Below are 12141 nucleotides of genomic sequence, written 5' to 3'. Positions count from 1 at the left end.
TGCTCCTGTGAACAGGACATTCCTGTTTTGGTTTGAAATCAAGTTGCTTTGGTACAGCTCGTAACTGTTTCCAATTCAATTAAGCCAAACTCAAATAAACCCTCCTTGAACTGAAAATAATGTCCACAGGGCATTCTAATGTGCAAGTAAATCCTTTGAAAAAATAATAATAAATCAATGCAAACTTTTCTAAGCGGGAAGAGTGCTGGTAAGCAGAGCCTATTTGTTCTGAAAACCTCTGAAACAGTCAGAATGAGGAACCGAGCACAGTTTTCACCAGACACTCCTCAGAGCCCAACTGCACTGTTTACCTAAGACAGTTAAAAGGGTATCAGCAGCGTGAAATGCAGTCAGCTTCAAAGTCACAGTCTCGAGTCCTAAACATGCCACAGCAACCTCATTTTAGGCAAACACAGGCTCTATTTTTGTTAAGTGTTTCTCTTCCTCTGCTGTGCAGGAGGCTCATACAAGGAAGAAGGAACTTTAAAATATAAAACAAATCAAACAAAAAACTTTCACACTCAAGACACCATGAGAACATTAAAGAACACCTCTGTCCTTTCTCCCACAGTACCCACTGTAGCTATTTCTACTGAAAGAAGCTTTATTTTACAATTTTCTTTCCCTTTTGTAAACAATCTGCACCCTAAGACTCTCAGTCCTTTTGTTTCCAGTCACCAGGGAGCCACGAGCTATCTCTGGGGCTCAGAACTGCCCTAGCCTCCTCATAGTGACCTGGACCATGGGGCTGACTTCAGGTCCCCATCCCCTCTGTGATGGTCATCCACAGCCAAGGGCATCACTTGGAACTGTTCAACATCCAGGTAATGTCATGAATGAAGACAGCTGAGTCTTAACAAAAGTAAACTCAAGCAGCAGTTGAGAAATCACCCAGTCCTGCTTCACAGTTCAGCAAGGCCTTCAACAAGACGTAGACACAGCTTTTAATATCCCAGATATCCACAGAGGGGAAAACTGTGACAAAAATATTCCTCCCCTCCACCTCCTGGCACAACATGCTCCAATGGCAGCTGGAGCTTTTTTTGGTTTCTCCACATTTTTTTTTCATTTTAAAATGCAGAAGACCCACTGAGCACCACCAACAGTAAAATACCATGTCTGTGCCCAACACCTCTCCACTCATTCCACCAGCAGTAGAGAACTTCAGACCTCCAGAGGACAGGCAGAGCTTCTTGAGGAATCTCATCAAATGCATCTCACCGACCGCAGCTTCATGGGCTTTGTACCCAGAAGCAAGGAGGGGCTGAGGAAAACATTGCTGGGGGGGGAATAAAAACCAGAGTCCTGACATCCAATTCCTGCCTGAAGTAAGCAGACATCCACACAGCCAATGGCTACTTGGACTTCAAGGAAGGAAACCTCCAGTCCCAAGAAAGCATCCCATCACTCCAGAGACACAAAGGGATGCTTGGAGGAGAAACACGGCTAGAATGGTCAGACACTTCCAGCTGCACTGCCAAGAGCAGGAGGACCTTGCAGGGGGCCTCTGGCAACTAGGTCTGCAGCCCTAGGCACAGCTGGGAGGTTTCAGGAGAAGAGAAGTCAGTCGTGCTGTTCCTCCTGTGAGGCTGACCCCAGCCACTGCTGTGCAGAGCAGAGCTCAACCCTCCATCTCCTCTTGCATGGGCTCCAGGCAATCCCCCGGGCACTTCCAGAGCTTGGCTCTGTTATTCACACATCTGCAGTTCCAGGTGAAACCGCTGCAAGCCTGCCACGAAGGCAGCTTTTCATGCAGGGCTGTGCTGGCACCAGACCCACCACCTGGGTAATTTCCAGGATCTCATGCAAACCTCCAGGACTTCCACGTCGCCCAAAATAAAGAGGAAACAGTGGAGAGGCTGGTTAAAATAAAGCAAGCAAGGTAAAAAAATTTCTGTGGCAGCTCCTTCAGACAGGCACTGCTATTTGCCAAGCAACTGGTTTCTGAAATAGGAGAGGGGCATGTGGTGCTGACCACCCTCCCCAGGGCCGGGCATCCCACGCCAGCACGCAGCTCACGACGCGCTCCACGGCCGGTAAAGGGCACGGGCTGGCAGCAATGTCGGGCTCAGCACCTGCCCTGCCCTCTGCCAGCCATGAGGTACTACCACAAAAGCCACCCTGCCGCCCTCCCCCAGCACCAGCTTGCCGTGGGGCAGCGTGTGCTTCTTGTCCACCACCCTGACTCCTCCACCAACACCACAACCAAGCCGGCCGCACGCTCCACCACGCTGCTGCCTCCTCCAGCTGTGCTGCAGGCCCAGCACCATGCCCACAGGAGCTGAGAACCTTGAGAACCTACACCTGCCTACACCTTCACATCTGCCTTTACTTAACTTGGACTCTCCAGGACTGCAAACTCTAGCCAACACGACCAGTCCTCCACCCCAGCGCTCTGTGTCCCAGAAAGCAGCAACACCAGGAGGGATGAGATCATGTCACCAAACAAGGACCAAGCAGCTCCATTTCTCCAGTGCCACAGCAGTGTCACAGCATGATGCTCTGCTGGGAGGTGCTGAGGTGCTCTGCACAATCCCTCTGCTCCACAGCTGCCCCCAGCACAGCAGGTATTCCCATTTAAAATTTAAGGATGCAACAATGCTCTGGGGATTTAAAACGCATTAGGATTTTTCATAACTAACCCCCACGTACAGTCCCTGCATGTAAGCTACGCATCATCCCATTCCATCCTCCAGCTGAGGCAAACACTTGGTGTCTTGCCCAAAGTCAGCGTCAGAGCTGAAACGGATCTTTTGACTTCCAAACAAGCTCACGGTGTTAAGCTGCTTTTAACTGTCTCTATGGAAGATGAAAAACAGCAAGAAGAAAGGAACCAGGGAAGGAAGTATGTAAGACTAAAAGAGACAAAATTAACAGGAGAAAATTAAAGAGGAGAAATTTAGGCTCTGACACCTGAAGTAGCTGTGTAGGAGCATATGTCTGGGTGCTGCAGACCCAGCTTCCAGAAGAAAGGCCAGAGCACCCATTCCTCCAAGTCAGATGCAAAGGTGCTGACTGCAGCACTCTGGGGACACGGCGAGCCCTGCCAGCCCCTGAGACCCACTGGGTGCCTTCATCTCCAGTGTGTGGCCCCAGCACTGTCCTGGGCACCTGCTGTCCCCGCTCTGCAGCAGCACCCGCAGGGATGCCCTGCTCCCGGCGCTGTTCCTGCACGGAGCTGAGCATGAATGACAGTGGGCCTGCACTGTGCTGGCGGCCGGGGCGCCTCACTTCGACACCAACAAAGCAGAAGGTTAATTTGAACCTCACAGCCCTGCTGCTGCGCGCTTGTGCCTCCTCCTCGCCCTCCCTCCCCGCTCTCCTTTCTGTGCAAAGCCTGACATCTACAGTTCTGTCTGGCACAGTCAGGGGCTGCGGTGGGAACCGTGCAAGGACATGGGGACGTGGTGGCCGGCTGCCCTCCGCTCCCCGGCCTTCGCTCACCCACACGCCACAGCACAAAGGAACCTCAGCCCGATCAGGGGACACGCACCAGGAGCAAAGACCACGCTCCAGCGGGCAGGAGCACACTGCTACAGCTCACCCGAGAGCAGCTCCTGCGCTGGCACTGACACCCAGCACTGTCCAACACCGCGCACCCCCAGAGCCACGGCCCGGCAGCATCGCCTCCGCAGCCATCCTGCAGCAACCTCCTGCACCCCAGCCCGCCAGAGCCCCTGCTCCGCTCCCAGGTACCCGAGGGGCTGGGCACCGGCCTCTGCAACACCAGAGGTACAGCTCAAATGTACGAGCTGCTGTGCACCGCCTGAATCCAGAATACCTTCACACCGCAGGAGCAGGGCTGGCGTGCAGACTCTGCAGCTCTCAAACCTGTGCCTCAGACACCAAGTAGCTCCATGCACTTCCCCTGCTCAGTCTCCTGAACCAACCTCCAGGCCTGCCCACACGCTGTCTCACCACAGGGTACCTCAGCAAACACACCTTGGGGAAGAAGCCCCAGATTCTGCATCATCTCAAACAGCAGGCACCTGACTGTGCTCGTCAGCCCAAACAACCCACACCTGATGGCAGCTCAGCCAGCTGTGCCTGCGCGCCCTCCTCACCTCTCCCTTCTTCACACAACTCCATTACATCAAGGAGACCAAAACCCTCTGAGCCCGCCACCAGACGTCACAGTCACTCAGGAAACCCAGCGCCTGGCCCAGCAGGATCAAGCACATCATTGCCGTGTTACCATCAGCAATTCCATTTGTGCGCTGAATTCCGCATCGAGCGTCGGTCTGTTTGCACAAGGCAGCGGTGGCAGCATGGAACCAGGGTTAAACCCCTTGCTACCCAACCAGCCATTTTGGAGCCAGGCTGCCACCAGCCAGGAAAGTGCAGCTGGAAGCCCGAGGTGAGCCCAAGGCAGGACACAGGGTATGCTGCAGTTGGGACCAGAGGGTTTGGGAACAGCTCCCCATCCTCCCTGGGCAGGGACTCGATGCTTCAGCAGGCATGCTTGGGCCATGAAAATAAACACTAAGAGCTAACACATTACAGGCCCTGCAGGCTCCGCTTTCCCAGATACTGGGGCAGGTGGAGGACGGGAAAAAACCTTTTACCAGAGCTGCCAAGCACATTGTCTGCTCCAGCATTACTGCCAAGCCAAGGAACCTGTGCAGCTCAGCCCTTGCTAGATTTAATACCTGAGAAAGCCTAGTTACCACAGGGCCAGCATCCTCATGTTCAACAGTAAGATGCACCACACAGCTCAGAACACTGTGAAATGTTTGTTTTCCAGGGGAGAAAAAGGAAAAATACTGCTGGTCCTCTGCCTTTTCATAGCAAGAGGCATGTTTGGCACTTGTGACATAATGAAATTACAATCAACAGCCAAGTGTCTCTCCCAGCAGAAAACTCAAGGGCAAAGCCGGGTGGCCGCAGCTTGCCAGCGGCACCCGCCATCACCCCACTGTCCCTCCACCTCAGCAGCGCCTGGAACATGGTGGCAGCCACCACCAGCTGTGGCCTGTGCTAAAGTCCCTTCCTGACATCCCCAACCTAAAAATAATTCCATGTGGGGACGAAGTGGGAGTGCACCGGCAGCCACCTCTGACACACACACAATACACACCTGGCGCTCGCAGCCCCGCACAGCCAGCGTTGCTGTGGCGACCAGCACCCACCTCCCGCACCGACAGATGGACACGTCTGTCCGGCACAGCCAACAGGGAAGCGCTGGAAGCTCTGGCTTCCTGCTGGCACAGCGAGACCTCAGCAAGACCCACAGTGTCTCTGAGGGGAACGGGGAACACAGGGGTGGCCAGGGCTGGTGGGATCCCCAGCCCAGCAGCAGGGCTGCTGCTGGCAGCGAGGGAAGCCCGACTCATCCACCCTGTTTTATCCTTTGGGTTTTTTTTTTAAACTAGCTGGAATTTATCTATTTCTCCAATCCCTGCCTACACACAAACCCAACCTCAGGAGCAAACAAAAATGCCTGAATCGCAGATCAGAGACAAAGCAGAAGGCGAGCGGGCGGCCTGCTCCCGCTGCCCTCACCTCACCCCTCGGCGCGAGGCGGTTATATTTAGGTACCGCCACGGTCTGCGGTGCCGCGGCCCCCTCGGGCACGGCGCAGAATGCAGATTTTCCAGACAACAGACCACAACAGCTCCGTCAAAACCATTAGAGGCTGCGGCGCCCAGGCCTGCGCACAGATGTTTTGATTCCCACTCTCCTGCCACGACAGCCCTCGACAGCCCCATCGCTGCCGCCATGCGCTGGACACCCAGCCTGAATTTTGGCTGTCGAGGAGGGAGGGAGGAGAGAAGGGCAGGCCTGCTCCCCAGAGAGCAGCTCCTCTCTCTAGTCTCCCCCTGCATCTCCCCAGGGATGCACAGGCTCCCGCAGGGCTCCCAAACGGTGTGGGGGATGACCCACCCTAAGGGAGCAGGAGCAGCGCAGCGGGGACAGCCCCCACAGGCACCCGCTGTGGCCCCGGGGGCCCTTCCCAGGCCGAAGCCCCCCGAGCCATCAGCTGCAGGAGCCTGCGAGCGGCACAGGGGTCCGGCACACGCCGGGCCAGAGGCACCTGTCGTGAGCCGGCTTTGTTCACAGCCCGCTTCTCCTGCCAGCCGGACGCACCCACTGGTACACGGCCCCCAAAGCCACACAAAGGCCAAAGCTCGGCCACGCTCTGATGAGGGGATGCAGGAGCTGTGCAATGCTCAGCCTCTCCCGAGCCTGTCCCTCCAGAATCGATCTCCGCAGCACAAACGCACCTCCAGCCCCGGCAGGGCCGGCGTGTGCCGCCAGCACCCACAGAAGATGGTTGCCGAAAACTCTCCCACCGCAGAAAGCAACGCTGGCAGGGAAACGCTCTCACGAGGGATCGAGCCCCCGCAGAACAAAACACGGCGTGTGAATAAAGTTGATGTAAAAGCCCACTAGTCCTTTTTCTGCTTCTCCATGCAACATTTTTTTTATTATTACTACTGCTATTAGCGTTATTTTGGAAAGCGGAAGGAGGTGTTAACAGGGAGGCTGACACAGCCAGCTGTGCGTCCATCAGTTCGGGATTCAGCGATTCCTGCTGAAGCCGTTCCAACCACTGGCCAGGCCCAAAGCAAATCTGCCGCTCCTGGCCTCTGGCACGACACCGACAGCAATCAGGGCGGGGGTCAACACAGAGAGATGAAAGAGGGACACACGCCTCTGCTTTTGTCAGAGCAGCCAGCGCTGGGCCCCGGTGTGACAGCGGCCACGACAAGGCCAGGCGACGGTGCCACGCACACGGGGCTGCCCGCACCGCCCTGGCCCGCTGAGCAGCACCTTGGCTCGGTCCTGAGGGAACAAAAGGCAGCGGCAGGGAGGGAGGGAGGGAGGGTCCGGAGGCTCTGCAGCACAGGACCAGGGCTGCTGCGGCCGGCACCGCTGCGCAGGAGAGCGGACGGAGCCAACTTCCTGCTGCCCTCTGTTCCCAAAATGACCGCGTGAAAAAGAAAAGAGGAGGAGAAAAAAAATACAAATACAGCAAAGCAACTTCTGGGGCCAGATGCAGAGCTTCGCTCCCCTCTAATGTGCCTTTTCTTTGCTTTTGTTCCAGTCGAAGGCAGCCTGCGGAGCGGGACCGGGCAGGAGGCAGCTCAGGCAGCCGCGCAGGGGAAAGCCCTGGACCAGCGGCACAGCAGAAGCCTGGCGAGCCCTGGGCCTGGCCGCAGGGCCAGCGCTTCTTGGTGCTGGGGAGCCCAGCGTGATGCGGCTGTCGGGGCCTGGGACACCCCGCTCGCCCCCCTCCCGCCTGCTGCTGCGGCAGCCGAAAAGCCACGCTCCGTCTTCGCTCCGTGCCGGACCAGACAGTGCTCCCTAATGAGGGAGCATTACAATCAGCTTGTAATGCTGAATTTTTAATGCTGCCGAGGGCTCTGTTACATAATAAAGGGGCAATCGGAGGTAGAGGGCGGCCGGTGGGGCGGCCCGATCCCCCCGGCCCGCTGGCCACCCCTCGCACCCCTGACCCGCCGCTTACCGCCAGCGCCGCAGGACAGGGCGCACACGACGCCCATCGGAGCTCCTGCCCTGCCGGGAGGGTTGCACAAACTTTCCTCAAGTGCGTGGAGGGGTGATGCCAAAACGCTGGCTCCGCACTCTGCCGCGGCTCGGCCGGGAAATGATTTAAAAGCAAAGTTCACGAGCATGTTAACGGCATGCTCTCGTATGTCCCCGCACACACGGGCTGCGCTGCGCCGCTCAGTAATACCCTAAGACTGTAAATCTATAACCACTGCAATGATTTAGTGATTAAAAACATGATAACATATTGTGTAACTGCAAACCACAGAATCCCTGCCAACTCTCCTCCGAGATACAGGAACAAAAATACAGAAAATGTGTTGCTCGCAGCGGTCTTCCTAAACTCGATGGAAAGATTTTAATAATAATAATGCAAAAAAACCCCAAAAAAACAAACCCCAAAAACAAAAACCCAACCCAAACATCAGAAAAGGCTGGATATAAAGCAAGGCTAGAAAAAAAAAATATTTAAAAGATGGAATTTTAAATACGGATCTTGCTCTAACAAATTACAATCTAAACATGCCTCGCTTTTTTCTCTTTTTAAGTTTGTCGTAACTGGAATAACTGGTCTTGTGTGATGTCTTGCATATTCAAAGTGCTTTGTAATAGGATACGGAGACCAAACCTTATTTGCCTAAACTCAATGGGTTTTATTTTTTCCCCTCTCTCCCCCCCATTTCTTTTCCTTTTATTTTCCCTCCTCCCCCCCTTTCTCCCCTAACAGGGGGAGGGTGTGGAGGGAGGCAAAAGGAAGCGAGGGCTTTAAGCTGTAAGGAAAATACCTGAAAGGGGAAGCTGCAATCCGTAATACAGCGAGGAAAGCCAAATATTATACATATATTTTTAAAGGCAGCTATGGGAGTTTTGGCCTCTAAGCAGCCAACTTGACCCCATTTTCTCTATTCTCTTATTTCCTCCGTTGCAGGATTCCTGCACCTTCAGTCGTATTCGAACTCAATGTGACCCTAAGGAGGGAGTCACCGAGTCTCCAGAAAATTGCTCCATATTAAACAGGAGCAAGAAGAGGAGAAAGACAGACAGCCGGCGCACAGGGGACACGGTTGCGTTAGAGTCCAGGACATACCGAGAGCAGCCCCAAGCACAGCAGGAGAAAGAAACAGACCTTGCTCGGAACCAATTTTTGTTTGTTTGTTTGTTTTAAAAAAATGGGGGGGGGGGGGGGGGAGAGACTGTATAATTAAAAAAAAAAAATAAAAAAAAAAAAAGACAAAGACACAAACGCTACCCAAATTATAAATAATTCACAGTCCGAATCCCGCGTGTGCGTGGCAGCCAGGGCACACTCACACACACACACGCTCCCCTCGGAGGGTGCGTGCGGCAGCGGGAACCCCAGCGCGGCGGGTCCCGGCGGGGAGCCGCGTTTCACCTACTGCGATAAGCGCCGGGCGATGCAGCCCCGAGTCATTAACCCCGGCCCCGAGCGGGCTCGGCCTGCGGTGCCGCCCGCCCCCGCCGCGCTCCCGCACCGAGCCGCCCGCGGGGAACAAGAATCGCCGTTCCTGTGCGCGGCCAGGCCGTGCGGGCCGCGGGCTGCGGGGCTCCGCGGGGCCGGGCCCGCCGCCGCCGGGGCAGTTTTCGGCACTTTCTTCGCCCCTTTGTTTTCCAGCGCGTCCCCGGCGCGGAGCGGCCGCGGCCCGGCGGGGTCCCGGGGGGCGCGGGCTCCGCGCGAGGCCGGGCCCCGCCGCGCACAAAGCGCTCGCTGCGCGCCCCGCGGCCATGGCCGGCGGGCGGGGCGGGGGGGTCCGCGGGCGCGGAGCGGCCCCCGCGGCGCCGGCACCTGCGCGTCCCCGGCGGCGGCGGCGGGGCTCCGGGACGGCGAGCGGCACAAAGTTTGCTGGGGGATCCGGGGCGGTGGGTGGGAGCGGACGGGAGGGGGGGCCGGACCAGCCCCATGCAAAGCAGCCCGGGCGCCCCGAGCAGGAGGAGCCCGAGCGGGGGACAGGGCAGAAAAGTTGCCACTTACGCGGTCGCTGCTCCGGCGGCGGCGGCGCTTTTAATCCCGGGCGGCGGCGCGGGGGCTACAGATCCCATGCAGGCTGCGGCGGCTGCGGCGGCAGGAGCGCGGGGCTCCGCGGAGGGGCCCGGGGCAGCAGCAGCGGGAGCCGGGGGCAGCAGCCGGAGCCGAGCGGGAGCCGCCGCCGCCGCCGCCGCTGCCCAGCAGCAGCATCGTTGTCGGGGAGTTTGCAGCCCCCCGGAGAGAGGGGGCCGCGGGCGGCGGCAGCAGCAGCGGCGGCGGCGGGTCGGGGCGGAGCGGCGGGCGCGGAGCGGAGCGGGCGGCGGGCGCGGAGCGGGCGGCGGGGCTGGCGGTCGCCGGAGCAGGAAGCGCCCGGACTCAGATCTGATGATTGGGAAGAAAAAAAACTCTTTGGATCTTTATTCTGCTAATTAGTTTCCTGCAAAAAATGGCTGATTAGTGCAGTGCGCATGTGCCTCATTACCCAGGCACGACGGGAAGGGCTAATTAGCCACCTTCTGGATCAATAAGATTCAGCCCAGGCGGCGGGGGAGGGAGCGAGCGCGCAGGAGCGGGCGGGGGGAGCGCGGCGGCGGCGGCGCCGCACCGAAACTTGGGGCAAGCGGCCGGCCCCCAGCCCGCGGCGGGGGGGCCCGGCCCGGCCCCGCTCCGCGCCCCGCCGCGCTGCCCCGCTCCGCGCCCTGCCCCGCGCAGCGCCGTGCCGGCCCGGCCAGGGGCCGCGGGGCCGGCAGCCGCTCCGCACCGCTCCGCGCCGCCGGCGCCTCCGCGGGGCCACCTGCCCCCGCGCCCCGGGCGGGGCCGCGCCGCCCCGCGCAGGGCACAGCCGGGGCGGGCCGAGCCCCGCCGCCGCCGCCGCCGCCGAAGTTTCCCCGGGAGCCGCCGGGAAAGTTGCGTCCGGCAGCGAGCGCAACTTTGCGCGCCGGCCCCGCCGCCGCCGCCCGCGGCATCCCCGCGGCATCCCCGCGGCGCGGCCCGGCCCGGCCCCGTTCAAACTTGGCGGCCGCCGCTCCGAGCGGGCCGGCGGATCAATGCGGCCGCGGCCAGCCGCGCTGGGAGCCGGGCTACAGGTTTCACCAGCCATCGCTGGCAACAGCTTTGTCATTTTCTAAAAATAAGAAGCTAAAAGTTATTGTAGAAGAAGGGGCTTTTTTTGTCCCCCGCACAATGTGCCTTTTGTGAGTTTAATGCCATTCTGGGGCTCTCTATAGCCCCGGACAATGGAGAACTCCAGGAGGCGGCTGTGCCTCTGCCTTTTTTCTTTCTTGCTTTCTCTTCCCCCCACCCCCTCCTCTTTTTCCCCCCTTTTTTCTTTTTTTTTTTCTTTTTTCTTTTTTTTTTCTTTTTTTCTTTTTTTTTTTTTTTTTTTTTTTTTTTTTGGAGAGGATGCAACATTCCTCCAGTCCCACCAGAACCTCTGCTTTGATTAAATAAATATTTCTCTAGCCTAACGGTAACGTTTTTCACTTTCTGCTCGGGTCCATGTCCGATTATTATTTAAAATTTTTATTTCCAGGAGCTTGTCCCTCCCTATTCCATCCCTAGTGAGAAATGTAGATGATCGCTGGGAATGTGGGATTTGAATTTTAGGAGGAGGTGAACCAGTAAAGAACCGCTATCCAGGGTTCAGGAATATGGGTTTTTTTTCATCTTTCTATAAGAGGCTGTTTTTATTATTAGCAGAAATGCATCTAAATTAAATAATGTCTTGAAAATCTCAAGAAGCTTTTTTTTTTTCCTTTTTTTTCCACCTTTTTAAAATTTTTTAATTTTTTTTTTTTAATTTTTATTTTCATAATGACTCAAATAATTATCTTCCTGGTTTGTTTCATAGCTCTGAACAAGGAATGCAGTTGCGGTCAGTTTTTCCATTTGGGAGAACCTTAATGTAGATGTATTTTATACTGCAAGGTAATAAACTGCATGTTTGTTAGTACCTATTATAATGAAATGTCTTGAGCTTTCCCTATTTCTTAACCTGGGGGTTGACATTTGGAATTTTGACAAGTCCCTTTAAGTGGGATGGGGGTGAAGGAAGGATGGCTGATCAGGAATTTGACTGTGCTGTTGATGCATTGCTGGAAGTGTCTTGCGTTTGGGAGAAAGTCGCAGGTTTTAAGACTCAGGGTTCGGTAGGTGCCACGGTTCAGTGGGTGTTGTACCTGCAGCCCTGGTGTGCCCAGTGACCCAGGCGTGCTGTGTGTGAGTCCTGGTGGTAGGATTGACTCCAGAGGGGGACCAGTTTGCGTTTAAAAGCTGCCCTTAAAAATCTGTCAGTCCCTGCTTGATACGTGTCTGTCTGGTTCTATGGAAGAATAATTGTTAATGTACTCATCTTTCAAAAGAAAAAAACGGCCCCCCCCCCAAAAAAAAACCCACCAAAAAAAAACCCGAACCCTAAAAAAAACCAAAAAAAACAACCCCAAGCAAAAAAAAAAAAAAAATCCAGGAAAGAAAAACCAGCCAAGCCCCAAACCATGGAGCCCTGTGGGAATGAAAATTTTTCGGGGCTGCTTGGTGCGCTGCCTGGGAAGGTGCATGTAATTTGTAGCTGTTGTTCTTGCTGAACGTGAACCAAACGTGGCTTGAGGAAGAAGTTGAGGCGAGAATAAAGTAACCCTTGTCTT

The 12141-nt window shown here is 56.3% G+C and overlaps 1 protein-coding gene across 2 annotated transcripts in view; it reads right to left on the bottom strand.

Annotated features, from left to right (window-relative positions):
* Positions 1-9636, bottom strand: part of ZFHX3 (zinc finger homeobox 3) — a 122757-nt gene extending 113121 nt beyond the window's left edge. The window contains exon 1 of one of the 2 annotated variants that reach the window (XM_058845821.1): positions 9506-9636. The gene's annotated coding sequence lies outside the window, so the exon portion shown is untranslated. Of the gene's footprint in view, positions 1-7471; positions 8622-9505 lie in introns of those variants that run through there. The other variant, XM_058845822.1, reaches the window with a different exon arrangement.
* Positions 9637-12141: the final 2505 nt, after the last annotated feature.

Source organism: Poecile atricapillus, chromosome 10, assembly GCF_030490865.1.
Source record: "Poecile atricapillus isolate bPoeAtr1 chromosome 10, bPoeAtr1.hap1, whole genome shotgun sequence".
In the NCBI taxonomy this organism is placed as follows: domain Eukaryota; kingdom Metazoa; phylum Chordata; class Aves; order Passeriformes; family Paridae; genus Poecile; species Poecile atricapillus.
This window is presented reverse-complemented; position numbering and strand designations above follow the sequence as displayed.